Source organism: Rhynchophorus ferrugineus, unplaced genomic scaffold, assembly GCF_030347505.1.
Source record: "Rhynchophorus ferrugineus isolate W39M unplaced genomic scaffold, kcgeb_rfMv2 rfM3, whole genome shotgun sequence".
Lineage (NCBI taxonomy): Eukaryota > Metazoa > Arthropoda > Insecta > Coleoptera > Curculionidae > Rhynchophorus > Rhynchophorus ferrugineus.
The window spans coordinates 33,463,686-33,488,851 of NW_027472582.1; the positions used below are offsets into that span (position 1 = coordinate 33,463,686).

At 31.8% G+C, this 25,166-nt stretch overlaps 1 protein-coding gene across 2 annotated transcripts in view; it reads left to right on the forward strand.

The window, feature by feature from the left end:
- The window catches only part of LOC143193098 (uncharacterized), a 917,882-nt gene that overhangs the window by 628,384 nt on the left and 264,332 nt on the right, over positions 1–25,166 (forward strand). The window contains exon 1 of one of the 2 annotated variants that reach the window (XM_076399063.1): positions 3,098–3,166. The exons of the other annotated variant lie outside the window; for it this stretch is intronic. The gene's annotated coding sequence lies outside the window, so the exon portion shown is untranslated. Of the gene's footprint in view, positions 1–3,097; positions 3,167–25,166 lie in introns of those variants that run through there. 2 annotated transcript variants of the gene reach the window in all.

Sequence of the window (25,166 nt, forward strand, 5' to 3'; positions counted from 1 at the left end):
TATGAACACATTTCTAATTCACTGATTACCCGGCAAACAAAAATAGTATAATATATAATTTTTCGGTTGGTAGCAGTTTTATTTTTATATTTATATTTTTTTTATCAGCACGTTATCGCCAAAACAGGACAGCTACTTAAAAAGGTTTCTTGTATGTATTATATGATGGAACATTAAGGGGTGCTTGATTACGAACTTCTGGAAACTTTTTCTTCTAGTCAAAGGGTGATTGAGAAATGCTATAAACAATGTTGGAACACTTTAAGGAAATTTTTATTTACACAATAACTTTCTGCTATTAGTAATTTTCGTACAGCATTACACATTTATTTATATTCGAAGAAGTTTTGTCTCAGTAAGCCTTATTTACAATTTACTAAAATTACTTTTTCGACGTTTACTAAACAATAAAATCGCTAGACGATGTACTTAATTCAATTTTTACTTGTATGTTATCTACTTTTATCTGAAATAAGTTCTGAAGATTCTGTGAGTATCAAGTTATAGGCGTGATACACGCGCCTATTTACAATATTATGGGTATCTCAAGTTCAAGTATTTGATCATGAAAGCCAGTCAAGCAAAATCGCCCTTTGCCCAGTGGACGAGCGATCGAGTGACCCTCGCTTCGGATAATATGAAAATGTTGACGTCCGAGCCGACAAACGAGGGCGTTTTGTAAGACGGCTGTCATCTTGTGATTGCGCCAATTGGATGCGGATCTCGCCGATTCGGCACTCGAAATTTGTTTGTCGCGCAAATTGGTTAAATCGAGCGGGTCGTAAATCCTGGATACAGGACGAAGGATTAAGGAGAGGACCTTTATTGACGCGCGTTCCCGTCGCCTACATAAAGAATCGGTTCGCTGGCGCTGAGTTGTTGACGATAGTTTACATTTGCACTTTAACAGGAAAGCACAAAATCTAGATAAATCCTAGAACACGGTGATTAATGTTTTCAGTAAATTAAATTTGGCTTGTTACTTTTAATAACGAAAAAAAGCGAATAACCTTATTGTTTCTCTTTTCAACTTGGTAGATTAAAAATAACAAAAAGTTCCGTCAATTTATCCAACCACTATGATTTATTTACACTTATTTTTATTTAATCATAGCACACAGAACATCTTATATATGCAAATATGAAGACAACTCTCTCGAAACATCACGTTATGAACTACCTATTCCCAGGTGTCAATTAGATGGTATATATGATACCATGATGTGATATATGATGATGGAGATATGATCAAAAGTTCTCGGCCTGACAATGAAGGACTACGATTTTCAGTTAAACAATTTTTTTAACAATTAGTATATTATTACTGATTAGTGCCGGCTAACTTATAATATATCTACAGTGATTCAAATCTAGGTATATATTAAGAAAGACCAATTGGGCCTTACTTAGCCTCTAATAAAATAAAATTTAGTGGTAATTTTCAGTATTTTTACCATTTAGTAGACTTGACTACACAACTAAACAAGATCACACCGTTTGGGATTTTGTGTTTGCATCCGGTGTTGCCCAAGCATTGCAGCACTTCGGTGTTTACATAAAAGTGGAGTCTTTCCTCATGTATTGTTGCCAATCTCTTAATTTCCTCTGTGGCAGTTGGAATCCGGAGGTCTCGGTATAAGTAACTGTTCCAGCAGTATCTAGGTGTATCTACAACATTTCTCAGCACTTTTTTTGAAAATGACTGTATCATCTTGATGTTACTTCTCGCGGAACATCCCTATAGCTGAATTCCGTAGGTCCATATTGGTTTTAATATTTGCTTGTGTAGCAGCAACTTATCATGTACGGATAATCTATATTTTCTCCCAAGTAATCACTATATATCTTTTGTATCTTAATTCAAGTTATTTTTGATATACCCCTAGTTAAACAATTATTTTATTTTTCTATATAATTCCACACATATTTGGTCCACTACTTTGTTTTCATCATTAGTATTCCTTTCCAAAACTGAGGGTCTGAAAGGCTGCGAAAATGTTGCTAGCTCTCTCGGCGACAAAGTTCCGGATAATCTATAATTCTACATGATTCAAATAATTCTTTGCTTTTTTAAATTTTTGTTGATATTAATCGAGTATTCGATATTCAGTATGATTGCCGTAATATTCAGTAATTACATAAATTAAGTATTTATATATTTCCGGATATAATGATGACTTAAATGAATACATTCGAATCATCAATATTTATTAAGTCGCCTTTTAACTATCACCAATTTCCTATAATCGGTTGAAGTACTACCATATGCTTCGTCATATGTATAAAGTCAAGTCAAAATCCCTTTCATTTAACAAATATTAATTGTTAGTATGTATTATTTAGTATTATATATATATATATATATATATATATATATATATATATATATATATATATAATTTAGTTCCATATCAATTTTATTAATTTATTTGATTTGCTTCATATATTAATATATATTGCTATTATGTATTTAAAAAAATTAATTAAACTATTAATTTATATTTTGAATTCATTAAGAAATGTGTTTTTTATCCTTTTAATAAAGTAGCATTGTCTTAGAATTGGATTAAACTTTCGACTAGAACCCTTTTAGTCTTATTATTCCACGGTATAAACAAAGGAATTGACCCTCGTATTGCGTTCAAATCTATTTTATCTAAAATTGGGGCTTATCCCGAAATTACCTAATTAGTGAAATGGACAGTAAGTAATATACATTTGCTATTGTTTCTAAAAACAAGTAAAGCGGCAATATATTTGCCTTATTGCCTTACGCCTGGTTAAATGTAATAATTTGGCTGGTAGAAGTATTCATTAGTAGATAGAATGTACGTGGGTAGGATAAACTTCGGATAAAAGCCTTTTATTTAATGGCGAATAAATTATGAAGTTTCTGATTTTATGTGGAACTTTCTTAAAATAAATAAATTATATACTCCGTTATTTTGTGAATTTTGAAGTTTAGGATTATATACACAGGAAATAATGAGAGGATAACAAATTAGTACATACCCGGCGTTTTCTTACTTTGAGATTTTCCGGTTTAATTATTTATTCAACTTTGAAATTCTATTCCATTTAGCATTTTTTTTGTTACAGGTATGGATAAATATTCATAGTAAATATGTAACCAAACAAAAATATTATTGGGGATAAATACAGACAGGTAAGTACATAATAATATTAGATAATCTTAATACAAAGTAACGACTGCTACATTATTAGTGTAATTAAAAAATTCTAAGACTTATGATAAAATTCGAAAATTTTATTGATTTCATTTGTTATATTTAATTACATCTTGTGGTAACAAATGTAATTTATTTATCAACATATAAACATTCGAGGAACAGACAGAAATTATAGTTCTATATGTATAAAATAAGTATATAATAAAAACATCTGAAACATAACACATAATGACTTATTTGAGGGTGGTTCAAATATGATCGAGACAAATACTCTGGCACGTTTATTTACTTTTGAAAAATGTACAATTTTTCTAGGTATTTCCCCTCACTAGTCACGAATTTTGTCCATCTTTCCGGCGGTTTTTTGATGCCAGAATCGAGGAATCCCTTGGGAAACTTGGACAACCATGTGCGCATGAACTGCGAGGGCTTCTTTCAGTGGTCCAAACATGTGATAGTCACAGAGCGATAAATCCGGAGGTCCAGAACCCGCTGGTCTCAGAACACCGTACAGAGAACCTTACCCGTGGATCTGGTTGTCTTCTCTTTGACTGGCGCCCCTTCCTCCACTCTTTAGATGACATCTTGCTTTCGGGAGTGTAATAGTGTACCCATGTCTCATCGGTAGTGGAGATTTGCGTTAAAAAAACTGCCCCCCTTTGCTTCGTAACGCGCTAACAAGCGGTGACTCAACCGCGTAAATTTTTGCTTGGGGTTTAGAACCCGATTGCACCGTTATTTTGCGATATTGAAGGTGTTTGTGGATGACAGACTCTACACTACCAATACTGATTCTGAGTTCAGCCCAAATGTCTCGAACATTCATCCTACGGTCCTCCAAAATGACTCGTTGGTTGATGTTGGTTCCTGATCGACGATCATGCGGCCCATTCTTGACGGTTTTACGGCCATCCTTGAACGCCTTTTAAAGAAAAGTCTTTTAACGCCTTTGCACGGTAAACATACGTTGCGGTCGGCACATAACGTTCACTCATGGTTGTCGCACGCGCGTGAAACATGCGCTCCCGACGAAAACTATGCCACTGTTCGTAAGAGACTCAGCTATCACATAGTCAAGCCACGACCTTCAAAACATACATGCGCGCCATCTACAGCGTTTGTCTCCATCATATTTGAACCACCCTCGTATATTCAGTATTTTTTTGTCCTTAAATATTCAAGGTTAACCACAGCAATCTTTGCTTTCTGAATATTATTATATAAATATTTAGGAATCACTAAATATAATCCTTATTATAATTCTTTTCTCTGATATGATCAATATCATTGCATTAAACTTGTCTAAGTAATTTTCATATCCTATATGTGCTTTAGTGTTTTCTATTTCACACTTTCTTCTCTCTTGTATTTTACACCAGTTGGATAGTAAGAGTTAATTTTAATACCAAATCGATGGCACAAAAATCTAGATCTGCTAAAATTTTGGTCAACATGAGTAACTTGTAACTTTGGTAAAAACTGATTTCGCCTTTTATTCTTTCAGTGTTATATTTCCACGTTTTAAAATACTCAATTGAGCTAAATTTAAAAAAAATAAAATTGTGTTTTTAAATTGCAAAATAGTTTTTATCTCATACTTCATATTAATGATTAATCAACTATGATTTTGATGAAGTATGCTCACATCGAGTATGTAGAGTGTTTGATATTATTTTATTAGTGATTTATTTGATTGATATTATTTGATTTGATCATTAAACTCTATAGCGATTTCTTACACTGGTTTGATCAAGATGATGAATACCTCTCGTAACAATTTTCATTGAACTAACAAGAAATACAAAACTTCGATCCAATTATGTACTCCTAATCTTTGGTATAATATATTCGGCGCTGAAAAGACTTGTTTGTTTGTAAATGCATCATCTTAATGCTATTCATATTAATGACATAGTTATGTATTATTTAATAAAACGATTCCACCGCACTATCAACCAAGTGTGGAGGGAAATATTTTATCGGGGAGAAAAGAATCAATTTAACGGTTCCGCTCAATTTCTCAGGGTAGAACAACCAGTTCGTATTACGTCATTTTAATAATGAATAAGCTATATTTCTTGTCGTACGTGCCGCCTCTGGATAAACACATTGCTCAGTAGACTACGCGTCAAGAGCACTAAAAATAATTTGACAAATATATCTGCTTAGAAGTTTGCCGGTTGCAAATGCACCAGGAAACACCTCGAGGATACGTGTCGGGATGCTTTTGAATAAATGTTGCGCGACAGAGTTCGGGGAAGGAGGTTGTTTCTAGTTAAGGGGTTGTTTACAACGGGAGGTCTGACTGAAATGCCGTTTTGCGTCATATACGTATGTAAGCTTTTTAAAAATTAAACTTTTATAGAAACTTACGTAATTCGATTCGTTTTTATATACATATTACGTTAGGTAGGTGGACGTTTACTCAAATGTTGTATTTCTATTGGTAAACATGTCTTGAAAGAGGCAGACATATAAGAATTATGCATATCCCTTTTCATTTTATTTATGTGCCACTCTAACTATCGCGGTTTCTTTAATAACTAGGAAAGACTACCGGAAAACGAACAAGATGTGACAAATGTCAGGGTGAACATATAGTTGGCTAATAGAGCTAATATGCGCGCTTTAATGAATTGAGTAACATTTCAATTTACTTTGATTATGTTTGACATTTTTATTGTTTAATGGTCTATATTTTGTTAAGGAGTAAATTTCTTTAATGATATTGTTTACACTATTATTTAAACTCTTTGTCTTTGAAAGGCAGTCTAAGACAATCATAATTACTAATACTTTAGGACAATAATGGAATTAAAGAAATAAAATCAATCTTGGATCTAGGAATACTTATTACTAAACTACTTTATTTCATTAATTAAGTTAATATAATGTAATAAAAGTTTTTAACTAAGGTATTGAAAACTTTAATGATAATAGAATAACAGAATTGATGTTAAATATGGTATATTGCTGGTTCGGTTGGCGTAGTGGTTAAGGCGACAGGATGGAATACAAAATGCAATGTCCAAAACGCAAGAATGCAAGATCCGACAAGGAATAACTATCCCAGTCACGCCAGTAACCAGGCTGGTTTAGACCGGATGTCTTGTGGGACGATTTCTATGTTAGACAATTGTCATTCGATAAACTTAATGCTGAGGACTGTGGTCGGAGGGCACGTCAAAAAGGAGTCTTTAAAATATAACAAAAATGGTATATTTTAATATGAAAGTAACAGCAATTTGCAATTACCATTTTCCAAACATGTAAATTTTGTTTTCAACAGAAATATATATCACTACATATATTTCTTTTATAATTTTTTTTAAATTTGTATGCTTCTACATCATGATTTTTAATAACTACTATGAGTTAACATACCGTACGAAGCAATATTAGGTAATTTTTTACATGTTACATTTTAATTTTAGTTATTTTTTTTTAGTAACTGTTTTAATCAAAGTTACCATACCTAAGCAAGTGTCTATGGCGGCCTGAGTGATCAGCTGATACGGATCCTGCCATGGTTATTAATTAATAATTAAAAAACCGGGTGGTCCTGTAGCCTTTGTCTTTATTGATTTTATTTTGATATTTGTAAATTTGGAAACCTTTTGAATGTTTTGTTGGATGGCAACACAGCTTTATGGAATTGCCAAAACTTCGACTTTATTGAAGTGAATGTTGTGGCCAGTATCTATACAGTTTTCGGCTAAAGGTGACTTGACCGTCCGTCAGTCACAGAGGACTTTGTAGACTTCAGCCAATCCCTTTTAGCTTTTAGATTATAGAGGGCCTAATATATCTTCTTGTGTAGCTTGAAGTTAAATTTCATGTTGGATTCCTTCAGTATTGTTCCAATATGGTCAATTGTCCCTTGAAACATTTTGGAAATTTATTTATATAAATATCAGTAATAAAAATGAAACCATATGATGGAGTAAAAGTGAATCTTTACAAATTATGAGTCATGATGTTTAATAAAAATAAATATGTTTCATTTCTGTGGCATTTTCCACAGTTTTCTGTGTAAAATAAAGATGAAAATTTTTAAAAAATCATCAAATAAAAGAAATAATTTGTATTTCTGCACTATATTTTCATAACAATATAATTCTATGTCTTATTATAATTATATGAGCTGAAAATTGAACCAATATTTGTGGAAATATTTATAAAGAATAGGCATCAATACATAATCACATCAAAATGTTGTGTATATCTATATTACCAGATGGCGAAATATATCAAATACTTCTTTATTCTCACGTTTTAATTAATTTTATATTATAATTGAATAGTGTTTAACTTTACTTGACTCACATTCGATAACAATGCAAGAAAACATATAGAAATATATCAGAATATATAATACCAATTGGTTCTATGTGTGCAAATAATGTTTCTATTCATGTAAGCAGAATGCTGTTAAGGGTAGCAGTGACGACAGTAAACATGAAAGGCTACAAACGATAAGTCTGTCTCCGGATTTTAACGACCATTCCCCAACGATTTTAAAAATCTCCACAGACCAAATTGTTCCCGTATTCAGCGAATATTTATTTGGAGCACAGATCGACCGTCGACCTTATCGCCAGACGTCATAATAGCGTCGCTTTTCCATTTAACAAGCGTTGATTTTTCCGCCTTTTCCCAGCAACGACAACTACACTGATAAATGGAAGTTTATTTTGTGTGTGTATGTGTCTGCGCACTGCTTTTATTCTGTCGCGGTATCATTATCAGTTATTTATACAGGTTAACAGTTTCAGTTGTTTAATTGTGTTGTATGGCAGTAAATTGTTCTATTTTCGCTGGTCCGTGTTTCACTGGAAAAATGCTTGATTTATTATTCATATATGGCGTTTAAAGTAGGTGTTTATAAGGGGTATGATTAACTAATTTGCACTAATATTTATTAAAATTATTTAAATGGATGTTATAATTATAGAGGAAATTATGTTAGTAGGCTATAAATAAATTTAAATACTATGCACTTTAACTTATTGTTACCAAGAACGTAAAGGATGTAGATAAAAATCAACCTTTCCTGGTAAAAATTTCACATACCGTAGTCATGAAAATTAAAACTCTTCGACTAAGGCCAATTATGAGTTATGTTGAAATTTTCCATTTTTAGAGATTTTTTCTATAATGATATATTCAAAAAAAAGTTTGTTGAAAATTCTGAACTTCTAAAGTTTCTTGAACATTAAAATTAATGTCTTACAGTATAAGTTATTCGCATGGAAAACTAAATTGATTAAACTATGTATATTAATACATTAATAACGTATTTCCTTTGCATTACATTTTTCACACTACTTGTGTTAAACTTGTGTTGAACTCCAAATGTATCTTCATTTCTGGATTATTCTCTTGTATCTTTATATTTCTAATCTAGTGGCATCTATGTTTTATACTTTCAAAACATGTACAATATTGTCTGCAATAGAAATGTATACCACGGCATACATTTTTTATATGTTCTATATTCAAATGTATATGTTTATAAAAATTGTTTATTAAAATTTATTTATTTATGTTTTTTAAGTTCTATAAATTAGCACACCATAATAAGAAATGTTAGATAATATTTTACAATTACCAATTATATAGTAGATATTATCGTTTTTCTGTAGTCTAGCCAAGTTACTTACGATGAGACACACACTACTGTTTTCCATTTTTTCCTATTAAATTACTCAAAAGAATTTGTTGAGCGATTTTGACTTCTGGTCTTCCTGTGACCTGAGGAGATTGCAATTCTGGTCTTCTAATGTCTTTTAAATAATAAAATTAGAAAATTTACTTTTTTTTTAGCTATTATTAGCTATTTTTAGCTAGTTTAGCTATTACTCTTACTTTAGCTATTTTGGCATTATAAGCAACTTTTGCATTTGTTGTCTTTGATCAGCATTTGTTGTTAGTTGTATTTGTTTCCGAGTTAGCCAGACTAATAAGATACGTAAATTTTTGGATGTATATTGTCCTTATGCATGTCACTTTATTGTATTTAAAATATTTCATATACTTTAATGGAAATAACGCTAGAAATGTATGTTAAATTCATGTCATATTAAAATTATATGTATGCATAATTGATTTATTGATGAAATTTATTTTTATAAGTTAAAGGACTAATTTTTTCTGATCTTCTACATTAGTTCTTGAAAATTACCAGTAAATAGTTATCTTATACTCAGGAATATATCAACTGAATGGGACTGTATATCGTATATCCACCCTAGTTACATCTGGATTGTTTTAGAACTCCGTAATAAGAACCGAAACTATCGGATATCATAATAATTACGGATAACTTTAAACAATAAGCTCCAGAAACCAATTATTGGGTCTAATTACTTATTGGGTCAGGTCCGACGAACTATTAAGAATATAAAATGTACATGTGACGAGAAAACGAAAGATACCGATTGTGAGGTTGAAGTATACAATCAGTTCATAGCTATTCATTGTTATCGAGAGAAAAACTAAGACTAATAGTACCAGTGACAATATTTATCACTAACTTATTGTCAAAACGCTATCTGTGTGGTAACATAGCGACACCATAGTTTAATGAACGTTGATGTTTTAGCACTGATTCTATCATCTATCCATTTTCATATTGTATCGATATGAGCAAGTGATAATCAGAAAACTCTAAGATGAGTACACTTGCTACTATTTTGTCTATTTTCAACTATATGTCGTTTACTTTGTTCAACTGACATCAGTAAATATTTGCAAAAGTTTAATTGGGATATAGCAGCTCGTAATACATTATACCTTCCTTATCCCACCACTACGTTGACACATGGTGTCGATTGTTCTTTCGGCTTGAGGTTGTCGGAATAGATCCACTTTTTATCGCCAGTCATAATACGCCACAGATTATTCACAAAACTCCCTTCCCAATTTTTTTTCTCACACACAATAAATGAAGCTGCAATATTTAAAGTTACATTTTTAGTCAATTCATATGGTAGCCATTTTCCTGCTTTTTGTATTTTTTCTGTATCATGTAAACCTTAGGAGTCAGTTGCTTCATCAACTACTGAGCCATCTAAAAATCCTGAGAATTTTCAAAATTTTAAATTTTGGGATCTGAACATATTGGAAGTTTTGGCTGGCTTTTCATCCAATATGTCTTGCAATTCGTGATCTTTAAATTTTTTTGATCCTCCAAAGCCAATCCTCGACGACATCATTAGTCATTCAATTATTGAGTACAAAACCGGCGATTGTAATATGACGTGGAAGCGTCATTATCATTACAAGTTTCTAAGTGTTTGGTTTTGGCAGCAGATGTATTAAAATCTAATAACAGAAATAATGAATTTTAACTAATAATAATGAATAAGTAATGAATCACTAATTAAAATACCACAGACCTTATAATATACTATAAATGCAATAAAGGATAATTTTTACTGACCTGTTTTTACCAAACTTTTTTGTCAATGTGATAGGTCCTTTACGATATTAGTGCATGTTCCTCAATCTTATAGTTCCTGCCTCTATTTCATTCAATATGATTTCGTGAATACCATGAAACCTAGTAATTAAATTGTATTTTTTATTAGTCTATTAATGACGCGATGAACTTTTCTAGACAGGGTTTTCATAGTTTCTCTGGAATGTCTGTTTAGTTTTAATTAGAAAGTATCTATCAGTTTACTCGTGAGACAGGGCAGCTGAATATAAATCAACGGTTTAACAATTCATGATAAACTAAGATTTTCCGATAATTTTATGTACCCACAAGTTAAAACAAATCATACGCGGGTTGGGTATTACAGATAACAAATCTGGCTTTAAAACTGGACCACGCCAACAGAATTTTATGTGCAATTAAACCATTGTGAACCAGTTTAGGCCGACAAAAGCTGGGTAGATAATTGTTTATCAGGTTCATGTGTTGGTGGGCATTTTTGTTTATTTCAACGTTGTGATAATTCTGTGGCTTTCTGAATATTTTATATACATTTTTTATCTGAAAAAAAAACAAAATATATACGTAATAAAATTTATGACCCAGAAATAAATCAAAATGTGGAATGATGGCGTAATAAATTGCTTTGCATGTAAACAAATATAAGCAATAAGTATAAAACAGAAAATTGAAATATTTTTACATCGATATTTTAATTTCGATGTTATTTCAATTATAAATTGTATGTATTATTTTAGAAAAACATGTATCCTTATCCAAAGAAACTGTTATGTATGAATTTTTATTTATATTAACATACTATCGTGGATTGCTAGACTATTTTACGATAATTAGATACTAACATGATAAGATATGATTTAAGATATTTATAAAAATTTTATTTTACTCCGTGCTTCTGATAAATTTTATGAAAATTATGTTTTGTTAATCAAATTTTTGCATATTCTAATAAATATTCATAAAAAATTTCATAGTTGTTAAAATGTTTTCTTGCAATTGTTGTTTCCCTCTGGTCGTAATTTTGCATAAACACATGTATAATAAAAAATTAGGAAATGTTTTATTAATATTGATTAATGTCAAAATTAATTTGATTATCATTTGTATATTAATAACAGAAATTTTATAATATTTATATCAATACGGTCTAATAAACTGTACAAACGCAAATTCAACAAATATGTGATTTTCTCTCTTTTAGATTGGTGTTAAAAGACACTTGTTAAGTATTGCTTTGTTTTTCGTTTTTATTAGTTTTGTTGAATTGTGGTGAAAACAGTGGTAATATCAAAAATGTCAGATATTGTATTAAATATTATTGGCATAATTAAATGTTTTTTTTTTACTTTTTCGCCATCAAGTATCACATATCTCTTAATATATATTTTGTTTGATTTTAGCTTAATTCCGTATGGCAATACAGATAGAAAGACTAGTAATTTTATACTTTTTTTTTTATTTAAAAGGCTGTCATTTGAAAAAAAAAATTTAACGTTACATTTAATTTTGCTGTTTTATTATAACTTTTAGTTCTTGCTAATATGTTGACTAAAGTAGAAGCGAAAATATGTTTATAGCACTGACAGTAAATAAGGCTGAAAAGGTGGTGCTAGATTTTCCTAATAAATAAGGTAAAATTCTTTCTTTGACAGACTGTGTCTCCATCTTTAAGAGATGAGCGATACGAAGGTGTTCAGTAATTTACTCGATGACATTATAGTGGTTAATTAAGTGGACCAGATGGTTATTCTTAAATACTTATCAAAAAGATTGTAGCTACAGAACTAATCTTCTACTAGCGATATGACTATATATTATTGTTTATTGTTACACATTGGTAAAGAGACCTATACATTATGCATTTTAAAGGTGTCATGCTTATAAATTAGTTTTAAATGGTTTTTGAATTCGAAGATTTTTATACTTTTTATATACAGCCGAGAATACGGCGGATGGAATAGCACTTTTCCAATTTTAATATTTCCAAGTAGTTTTTCACCGGTTTTGCAACGTGTAGTCGAGCGTTGTTATGCTGAAGAATAACATTGTTGTGTCTTTGCTCGTATTCTGGTCTTTTTTTCACGGTGTGAACGCTCGGTTTGATCGCATTTTTTGTAGTCAATAGCGATCCCTATTAAAGGTTTCATCGAGTTTTGCCTTTATATTCTCGTCTTCCAATTTTTTTGACTGTCTAGAATGTTCAATGTCTTCGGAATCAAAATCACCATTTTTTAACGTCGAAACCAGTGTTCAGATTTTAGAATCGATGCGGAATGGTTGCCATAAGCTTCATATAGGATTCAATAACCTTCAGCCGCCGTTTTCTCCAAATTGAAGTTAAAAAGTAAAACTTTCTGCAAATGCGATTTGCTCGGTACCAATTGAGACATTTTCAACGCACTGAAAAAAGTTTTGTTCATACTTTGATAAAATGACACATATTGAAGTTCTTTAGTGAGACTTTAACATGAAGTTTAAAATTCTTTAAAAATTATAATTTAATAAATACACCGAGGCTGAGGGTCACTATTTATATTTCGGGAATTGGCAACACTGCTCTCATGTGAGTCCATCTGACAGTTCCATCGTAAAGTTTGACATTTTTCACGACATTCGTACTCAGAACATTTTATCGCACGGACGCTATTTATTTTATATTTAGTTGAAAGTTTCGTCTCGGCAAAAAATGGAACTGAATCACACAGCAAGAGTGCATCAACCAACTTAATTTGACTTTTGGCGATGAAGCTCCGTGTGTCGCTGGTTTAGTAAATTCAATCGTGGTCGTAGTTCGCTGTCCGGCGAGTTTCGTGAAGGTCGTTCAAAATCGTCTGTTGTGCCAGAACACATCGATGATGTGTGCGAAATAATTAAGCAAGATCGTCATGTCACCTATTGTAACATTGTGAACACAAACAAGACGGATTGTTCTTCATATTGATAATGCGAGCTCTCACACATCGACTCAAACAAGATACTATTTGAGCACTCAAAACACCGAATTGATGGGTCATCCGCCGTACAACCCTGATTTGGTACACGATGACTTCTTTTTGTTCCCATCCATGAAGAATAAACTGCGAAGTCAACGATTTTCATCGCCCGAAGAAGCTATTGAAGCGTTCAAAAATCATGTTTTGAAGATACCTCATTCGGAATAGAATAAATGCTTTGAAAATTGGTTTAAGCGTATGCAAAAGTATATCGATCATCTTGGCAAGTACTTTGAAAAACAATAAAAATATATTCGCAGCTTAACTGTTTTTTTTTCCTATTCCCGAATTATAAATAGTGACCCTCGTGTAAGCCCCACGCTATAGGAATGGTACTAGACAGTTCAGAGTAGCATATATCAGCACGACGACGTCTTTTTTTTTCCTCTATTTTATTTCATTTCTTTCCTCTATCACTTGCACATAACCTTGGTATAACCCCTCTGTTCATCCTTCTGTCAACTACTTGCGGTCTTTAATATCGAAATTAGAAAGTTTTAAATTAGTTTTTTCTGTTTTCATGCAACTTCCTTCCACGAAATATATGTGTTTGAACAGACATAGACTTTGTACAATATACAACAGTCGAATAATGTATGGTCTGATTATAAGTTCATCTTCATAAAATACTGATTTTGAATGATTTTCTTGTAGCACCAGTAATACCTAGTCGAGTCGATAAACTTTTGTCCGCACCGGATCATTTTACGTACATCCAATTGCATACCGGATTCAATTGTGTCGTCCGGATGCCACACAAAGCCTTTCCGGGCCGAGATGAGCAAAGCGGAACGGCCGCCGCTACAAATACCGCCAACCAGCCACTCGATACGTCCAAATAAATCGTCTTGGTTCCCTTTGACCTGGGCCTCGTTTCGGGTTAAACAAGGGCGACCGTGAACGACGCAAAACAGTCATACGAGCAACCGGTAATGTGACATGGATAAGGCAGGAATGTGAGACTGGGTAAGCGACGGATCCAATTTCATTCGTTTACGTTTCGAACGTTTTTCTGGGATGGGGGAGTAAACAGGTTTCGCCTGTTTATTTTGACAGCATCGATGTCCGCCAAAATATATTTGATCAGCTTTACTGTTTGAGGTTATGTTATTCTGTAAGTAAGCCAGCAACACAAACAACACGTATTTGTTTGTGAAACTCAATTCTGTTTGAGTCGTTTATAGTTTCGCGTGAACTTTAATTTATTTTTATCGATAACTTATCGATGAAATCTGTTTGTATAACCCTTGCGAAACATTATCTAACAGCGATCGTATAATGTTTATTACTTTTTTTATGTTCCAAATATAAGAAATATATTATTTTAGTTAAACCCCACCATCCTGGCAATCTTTATATAGAATTTTAAGTCAAATATAATCTAGTTTTATTATAAAATCGTTTGTTTATAAAACATTTACAACATAACTTGAAATACAAATGTGTATTTGGTATTTGTAATTCAATTACTTTTTAAAAATCTAATTTGCAAATTGTATTTGACGCTGAGATATTTTGTAGTTTTTTTTACGAATTTTAAATACTTATGACTTAAAAATACATTTGTGCATAAATACATTTATCAATTTTATTAATGAGTCCGCTTTGCATAAATAATGTTCAATTGCTTTTGTAAGCTAAATAACACCGTTAAATATGTCATTCTTTAAGTTTGTAACACTGCACCTGTCCTGTACGTCAAATTGTAAAATATTTTGAAGTGTCTTGTAAGTCAGTAAAAATGTAAAATGTATCTTGTCAATTATGAAATTTGATATTTATGTGTATTAGTTAAGTTTATTAGCATGAATGTTACGATTGATGATTAAATTCACCTCACTTGTTTATCTACAAATACGGATGACGATGGAGATTGACTGAATTAAGGTCAATAGCATCTATAATAATGCCCAGGCAACTTATGTTAAATGTAAAGCTAGAATGTAATTTTTGAATGTCTGATAAGTTTTCTAAACTGTCATCTAAAATAAATAGAACCATATTGGCGTCATGCCCTCATATTAGTTACAGAACGTATTGGTTGCCAGAAAGCTTCACAACAGATGACAAGCAAATAATTCAAAATCATACAATTCATGCCTTGGAGACAAATTACAAAAGAATTTTTTTTATGACTCTTAGTGATTCTTTCTGGTTCTTAGAAGCATTTCTTATAATTATATTGTATATATGATATATAAAGAGCTTCATTAAGTGATCTCTTGTATAAAATATTATTTTAATTAGTTCTATTCTAAATATTATCCTATAACCAAATCAGATGGTGTTAAACGTTTTAGTCTAAGAATTCACTATCATGTCGCATATTTAACTGATTAGCAATCTCATTGATATTTACCTCACTCATTTAAAGTGCTTGGCACAAACATTTTGAATTACATTCGTCATGGGTTAAGGATATTGTGCTATATCATTTAACTAGGGACATATTATAAAGCATCGGCAATGACACTTTGTTTTGGAACCGTTGTCTGATTATATTAGACTTACTAGCAGTATCCAATAGTTACAATAGCTTGTTTTCTAATGATAAATTGGATTTGCGGTAAGCTAATACATTTGATATAGTTTAATTTCAGGTTGTTTTCATTTAGTAATTGTGTCCCAGATTAGGCCTCGGTCTAGATGCATACCAAGATATTCCCCAGCTTGAGGAAGTTCTACGCATTGTAAATGTTACACCAATCTCGTGAATGTCGCCTGCATATATTGCTCTAATCATGTAATGTGTTGGAGTAACTGAAGTAGCTGAACTAGTAAAGGATATAAAGATATTATTGTTTTTTTTTTTCGTACCAGAACGGTGATCAGGTATCAAGAATTGAGTTAGATTTAGTCAGCTTCCTAAACGTTTAAACATAAAGTTTTTCTTTAGTAGTTTTTATTCATTCTCCGACAAGATACTGTTTGTCTGATATTGTTAATATGCTAATATGCGGCTAATGTTCGTGAAAGTTAATTTTTTTTATAATTAAGTTGGGATGAATTAGTTCTATTCTATTTAGATAATCTAACACCTAACTGTCTTTTGAATTTTATATTTTAAATACACAACTTAAATATACTTTGTATTTCGTATTTCAAATACATGCGAAATAGTATTTTGTAATTTGTGTGATATAAAATTTGATATTTGTATGTAAATAAAAGGATATATTTTATGTAGATCTGCGTATGAAAATTTATTAAATTAATATAATAAATTAATAAAATAATAATATAAATAATTAATTTAATAAATTAGAAAGAATATGTCTTGGCTTGGTTTGTAACTCTTTGAATTTTTGTTCTATTTATGATAATTTAATGATCAGAAAATATTTTTCTAAGTAACAATTACTGTAATAAAGGTATTGGCAATGAAAAATGAAAAAAAAACAACTTACCTAACATAATTTCATGTACTATGATAACCACTTTCTCTTTACTGCATGCATATAAAAAATATGTCACAAAAATATTTTTAAGTAATGCACCGTTGCTAGGACTTAACCGTTCCTTTTAGCCACCCATTTAATCGGCTAACATCCACCCTCCGCATCATTCATCAGCCCCAAACCGCATGCTGAAAGAACGTACTAATTACTGCCCCCGAGCTTCGCAATCCCTACGCCCGTATATGGCGACAAACGTATCAGTAGCGGGGATTGATATTAGCCCCTGAGGTGACGGAAGATCGGTATAGATCTGGACTTGTTTTCTACTATAGGCAGGTTTAGAGGACAGCCATAAAAATTCTAATTAAATGAAATTGTCCATATTGGAGTTGTGTTGTGAAATATATATTAATTTTAGTGTATTATTAAGTTCATTATATCTTAATGCTAATATGCAAGAATGTTTCTTATTTATTGTTGACTACATTATACTTGTGTAGCGACCTTGAGGCATGTCGAATTTTACATAGTGGAATAACGGTCTACAAAATACCTAGAAATATAATCCTAGATGTTGAACACGGGCGGGGTGCCAGCAGCGCCAACTAGAACACGATAGCGAATAGCTGGCAATGCCGAGACGTTTATCACTGATGTTATTGAAAGGTATTTCCAATGATTCAGTATATGACCACCGTTCAGTTTAGACGTGCCACCATCGACTGCCTAAGTCTCGTCACCAGGTAACACCGCTGCCATCCGTTTTATCTATTTTATGTTTTCTTAATTTTTTATATTACCAATAAATAACGGTCACATAATGTAAAGACCTTTATTTTATTTCGTTTTACCTCTATTCACCGAGCCATATCATTTACTAAACTTGCTTTTGAGTTTGCAGAATTATTTTTTTTAGTATAATAACTAAAGGATGAATTTCAATTGTTTCTGCGTAATGGAGTAGTCTCAGGTCGGCATATAAAGGCAAAGGAGAGATTTCAGGAGAGTTGGAAATTTACAAATAAATCAAGCTACGCTGGTCCTTCATTGACTTGGTGAACAAAAGAATCACCAAGGTAAATAAATGTATAGCGGATAGACAGTATAATATGGACGCTCTGTAATATGGTAATACGAGATGTTCGTTATATGTTGGTAATACTGCTTCCATAAAAAATTTGCGATTTAATTAATTAATCAGTTTACATGCAAAGTTTTGTTGGTTATATTTCAGTGTGTTATCGCAGACGTTGAAAGACGGTAAAATGTTGGTGCTCGATCAGGTTTACGAGTTTATGTAACCCGAAGTTAACTAAAAGAGGCTGACGAACGTAACATAGAATTATGGTCAGACATCATAAAACTGGCGTAGTAAAAGTTGACAGCAGAGATTAACACTCAGTTAATTAATACTTTTTATTCGAAAGGAGACTATTGCAGGAGCTCCAAAAATCCACCATTCGTGGGTGGACTGCGTTTGCAAAACCTTTTATGGCATATGATATGGTCATCCTCATTGATGAAATTCTTACTGAGGAGAGCATATTGCTGCCAAATACTGGCATATCCCAAGATAGCAATGCGTCTATACACACAGCTGAAAAAGTTTCATCTTCAGAGCAGACCTCAACACAGTTGAGCCGTTATGTGAAATTTTAGATCAGAAAATGAGGAGTAGATTTTCATCTCGAAATCCATTGAAGCAATCTACTACACGAAGAATCGCAGCTGTTTTAAAAGGAAATGGTGGTTCAACATCTTGTTAAAAAATAAATACATGTGTTCATATTATTTTCTCCATCCCATGTATATTATGTATATAAGTTATAAAATGGGAAAGGGTTCCCACAGAAACTATTAATTTACTTGAATAGATTAAAAGCCAAAAAAGGCGATATTTGAACGACGATACAAGTACATACAAATCGTATAAACTGGTAGAAATTATCCCGGCGTCTATTTTTAGATATGTCATTTGTAACACTTAATAGATGGCTTCTCAGATCACAGTGCGGTCCGTAGCGAGTGCAGTACTAGTCGTATAATATAACATATATATCCTGATCAAAAACTAATTATCAGACGCATAAATAATAGCAGACTAATTTTCAAATCACTCATCCATACTATCTCGATTTCTTCTTACACAGGGGGTAGGTAAAGCAGAAGATATGAATCTAGAAATGTTGAAACCTGAAATAAATATAGAGCAAGGGGTATAAAAACATATAATATAAAAACATAGCGGCCCGCTCCGACTTTGCACGGGCATAAAATATATATGCCTATGTCACTCAATGAAAACATGATTAAAATCGATCCAGTATTTTTGGTTCATTCATTACTGCCCTTGGCCTGCACGCATTAAATTTGGAGTAAAACAATTCCTCTTCCCCTATACTTACTATGAAGATTTCCTGCTATCTTTGGAATATCTAAATTCATACAATTTTTATTACATTACACATTTTTAAACGCAAATTTTAAATTTGTAATATCTCCGAAAATATTTGTTTAATTTACATGCTGTAAGGAACCATATTGATCTATATTAATTGCACACTGTATTTAAGGTACTTAATTCGATAAGGATTAATGCCGTATTGCTTAAAATAGCTTCGTAAATAAGCCATTTTCTCACGTAAAAAGTAAACAATAAAAATGGTTAATGTGGGTTATCCCTAAAAGATAAACATATACCATCGCGAACTTTTTTGTACACCTTTTTATGGTGTACAATACTGTAGTACATTAATTTGATCTAACTCGTAGGGTTAGGCAGCGTTTTTTCTAATTGCTAAATAAGCCTTAAAAAATAGGTTAATTTACGACATCACGTTAGAAACCTCTAAAATTATCAATGTTGCCTTAGTATATTATGCATGTATTATACATATAAACCTTCCTCTTGAATCACTCTATCTATTGAAAAAAAACCGCATCAAAATCCGTTGCGTAGTTTTAAAGATTTAAGCGCACATAGGGATATAGGGACAGAAAAGGCGACTTTGTTTTATACTATGTAGTGATGTATTTAGATATCATATATTGTATTAATAAATAAGTGTGTGAAAAAACGTTTTCAGAATGCTTTGTTTAATTTTTCACATAAAAACTTCAATTATTTTTGTGGGTGTAAATTGACATTATATCGATTATATTCATTGAGACATTACTACTTGTGTAAAAAAATGTTATAATGAGTTCTAAATTTTTTATTCTTTAAAGCATTTCAAATTATTTTTCTAATATTTCTTTTATACTAAAATTGGAATTAAAATGGAAAATTACATTTTATATTCCGTTTAAATACGTATTTTCTCTTTAAAAAGCTCGGCCAGATTTTTTCTAGTCCATCTAACTCCGCTTTAGATAAAATACAAAGTAAAAAAATCCACCACCTGAGCGTGAAAATAAAATTTAATGGTCGAAAACATAACTTTAACATCGACGTAAAGCACACACGAACGCCCAGAAAGAAAATTAAATTTTAATACAAATTCGACCGAATGTATTTTTAAGTTCTATTTACTCATTGCCATATTTAAAAGCTGAATAATTTCCAACGTTCTAAGGTTATTCGTTTTGTATGTTCGTCTACTCGTTTTGTTCACTTATTTAAGTAAACATTTTTTAAAATGTACGTGCTTCTGACGGTAACGAATATTAAAAACTCAGTTCCTCTTTTTTCTAACGTCAAACCGGTATTTTATGGGAAGTGGTGCATCAAAGAATTACTTACTTTTTCGCCGACGGAAATAGTTTTTAATATTTGTGTTAAAAATATAGTTTAATGAAAGCAAGCTTTGTAGCATAGATGAACTGGGGTTGAAAAGAAATAGAATTTTTTTCTATTTTAATTTAGTAGTTTCTAGCTTCTTTATTAATTTGATTTTTATGAATTGAAGTTAAAATTTTAACAGGTTAATTGAAAAGTCCCAGGCCTACCATAGTAAAACACAATTTTTTGGCAAAATTAGTTTTTTTATTCAGCATAAGTCCCTTTGAGGGTGATGATTATAGCGGCCCTCCAACTTTTCGATGCCTTTTTTTGTACTACACTTTGTCCTTTGCGTCAAAATAGGCCTCACTTTCGGCGATCACCTTTTCATTCGACGAAAATTTCTTCCCAGTGAGCGTTCTTTTGAGATCTGAAAACAGGAAGTAGTGGTTGGGCCCCACATCTGGATAATACGGTGGATGGGGAGTCAAAAGTGAGCTCGCGCGGAACTCACTTTGCACAATGCTTTGCCATACCCAAATATTCGTAAATGATATGATGTACACATTCAGTTGATATCTGAGTGTCTGCTATTTCATTCAGTTTGAATTTACGGTCATTCAAAATCATTTTGTAGAGTTTTTTAATGTTTTCGTCGGTAACAACCTCTTTTGGACGTCCACTGCGTCCGTCGTCTTCGGTGCTTATTTCAACAGGTTTAAACTTAGTATACCAATCTTTGATAGTTGATTTTCCTGGGGCAGTGTCTGGAAACTCGGTATCAAGCCAAGTTTTTGCTTCAACTGTATTTTTTCGCTTCAAAAAGCAATATTTCATCATCACGCGAAATTCCCTTTTATCCATTTCTTTCGCAATAACAAAAATTGCTTCACTCAAAATGCTATAATTCACAAACTAATGATCCGCCAGCTGTCAAATTTATACACGCATCTTTCGAGGGTTAGAGCTAACTAAAAAACATATGATATTTAATTCTAGCAGCGCCATCTATGAGTCAGGCCGGGGACTTTTCAATTGACCTGTTAAAAGCATATTGTTATTGATATATTGGAATAAGATTAAATTGGAATAAATTATATATATTATATATATTATAATAAATTGGAGTAAATTAATGTAACTTGTAGAATGCGAACAAGAAATATGACTGCGCAGCTGGGTTGTGTTGCATTCATCTATGCTACAAAATAAATGTAATTTTTTCATCGTATTTTCCCATTTATGTTTAATCGTTACATATAATAATGTTTATATTTTGGCTTTTCAGCTTGCTGTTTTTATTGTTTTATTTTACTTAGTTACTTCTTACTTCGTATATTATTTCTATATATTTCATGAAGTATGATAATAAAAAATATTATTTGTATTGTAGTTTCAGATATTAAAACGTAATAATAATAATAATAATAATAATAATATATAATCAAAACATATATTTTCTAAGTAGTGTGGAATGTTTAGTATCTTTTCTCTCTTACTCTATATATAAATTCTGTTATTTTCTTCTATCTCTACTCAGTCTTCGTGGTTTGAGTAGAATAACTCTGTTTCTCCCAATCCCTGGTTCTCCCAAGTCGCCCTCTGATCTTTTTCCTCGCCGTCCTTGCATCTCATATTCTCTTTACCTGTTTTATGTCTTTCATTCGCTGTAAGTTTCCCCCCAATCGTCTCTTTTCTATGTACTGTTCCTCTTCTTTCTATTCTTTGAAATTTCTACTGCTTATGTCTGACAGTACCTCGAATGTTAGGGTTCCACTTCCATTTTTGTTTTGCTTAATTTGGATACTTATTTTTCTAGACCTTCCCATCATCTTTTACTTTTATTCATTGTCATTTCGTATTCTTTTGGTGCTTTATAACCCGTATTTAAGATTTTCTGTAAGTGATTGTGTATATGTTATTATTAAGAAATCGCTCGCACAATCTCCTACCGTTATATCACTATTTTAAATTTTTAATACCATATAGATAGTCCTATTTTTTCTATTTGATATTACTTTATTATTTCATCCATTAATATTATAAACAGGGTTAGGTTTAAAGTTTAAGCTTTGTTTTTATCCTTCTTGGGGTTTGGATGAGGTTGATTTGATGTTGTCTGCAATAACAGCGTTACACATGACCCCATATATTTATTGAATTATTTTATTTAATTCAATTAATTTTATTCTACGGATAGCTGGCTTTTTGGATTTTTTTTACTATTTGTCTTATGCTGAATATATATTGTTGTCTTCCCTATCAGACTCCGCACCACTATTTTATTAGCTTACTATATAGTACGGATTTGAGAGCATTTTTTGTTATTTTTTATATATCCCCATGGCTGTACATAATACGGTAATATCTCTATAATTTTTTAGTTTACAAAGACGAGTTTGGACCCGAGATGACAATGATTCTAAACGTTATTTGATTCCGGAAAGTCAGATATTCAATCCGCGAGTTAAGATTTGTTTGAGTTAAATTTTCAAATTCGCGCATGATGGTAGCACTACGCTCTTATAACAGCTATCAGCTAACGACGTTGTATTAGACATCATTTGGGACTTGTGCAGAACAAAAGTGCAAATTTGATACAAAGTATTTTTGTTACGTTTGTGGGGGTTATATGCCCGGTAAGCGTAAAAATCTTGACAAATGCTTTCAAAAATGCGTATTTGCAGTACTTTGGTTTTGCTGTAGTAAACACTGACAAACAATGGGTACCGAAATTTGTTTAAAAAAATAGTACAGGGTTTATAGTATCCTGACGTATCATCGGTGAAGAAGCCATTTACGAACAAGAAATGTGTCCAGGTATATGTGTAAAAATGTCTTAAGAACTTAATCCTCAACACCGGCAAGCAATGAAAGCGATTTCATTAGGGAAGAAAATAATTTCACTTATTAAATAATATTTGTCGTATCTGATATTCGAAAATTAATGGCTGAGTCAAAGTTTACAAAATGTTTATCGCCTGATGAAGAATCAGCGTGGGCATCTTTTAAAATTATTCAGTAACCACAAATCACTGGATTAGTAGCACGTAATCGATAATTTGTTGCAAAATTACCACAATATTGGAGCTGAAATGTCCTTCAAATACAATTTTTGCATTTACATATTAGGGCTAGACTAAGCTATAGCAAAAATCGAAGGCGATATTAAGGATCCTAATGTGGCGCTAATGCGCGAATAAGTAGTATAAAAGACTCAGTTTATGTATCTACTGTTGATTTGGATTCAACCCCCCAATTCACCTTATAAACTTTTGGTTGCTCATGTCCAAAACTAGTTATTTTTATGTGTCGGAACAAATAGTAATACTTACCAATCTTGTGGGATTTGTTCTTCTTTCTATACCCTATTGTAAATTTCCACCAGTAATTCAATGGCCTTCTAACGATTTTAAAACATTTATGGTACTATTTTATCTTGACCCGGTGCTTTTATATTCTGCAGCTTTCTAAGTACAGTCTGTAATTGGAGTTTTATCTCATCTGTGCTTTCATTATCATTTCTTGTGGGTCGATGTATCTCTAAGTATGTTCATTCTACTTTTCTCTTCTCTTCAATCTGTTCATTATTTTTTCATATTCACTTTTTATGTCTCCTTAAAAAAATCAGTTGCAATGACTGCTCAAATTTCAAGCCTGGTTTCAATATTATTATTGATGGGAGGGTACATATTAAATGTAATTTTTTGTATCCCGTAAAAAATCTTCAGAATCATAAAAAAGTGTTACCAGACGAAGAAAATTAAAAGAGAATACGAAACGTAGAAAAGATTTATATTATAATAACGAATTGAGCAAAACGGTTGCTGGCTGTTAAGCCACCATTTAATTTGTTTTATTGTTAATATCAGATCAAAATCACATTCAGAAGGGATCTGACATTTCAATTTCTTTACGACAAAATTAAAGTTCGGCTCGTCACACACATAACATCTCTTTTAATATTTGAAATATACCAACATCAAAGATCCTTTCTATATAGACCCGGCTTCCATTTTCCCGTTTCAATATCTCAAAAACAACGTATTTTAATCTCGAAATAATTGACGCGTCGAAAATGAGAGTGCGTGTTTGCCTCGGAGCATCGGAAAAATTAAGTGCGTACGCGCCGAGCGTATCATCACCGTGGCCTGAGGCTCCTACCACCAGAACAGATTAAAAAGGGGTGCAGAGCTCTATATGTGACAAACGCAGGGGCAGATTGATACGGTTTGTCAAGTTAATTCAATTTTTTTCAGGCTTAAAAAACATCATTTCCCGTACTTATAGAAACAATTGCTAATTGTTAGAAAATGTTTCATTTCATGTTATGTCTTTAATATCAAATTTAAAACGTTAGGTTTCATTTCTTGAAAACATATTTTACATATCCAATTAAAA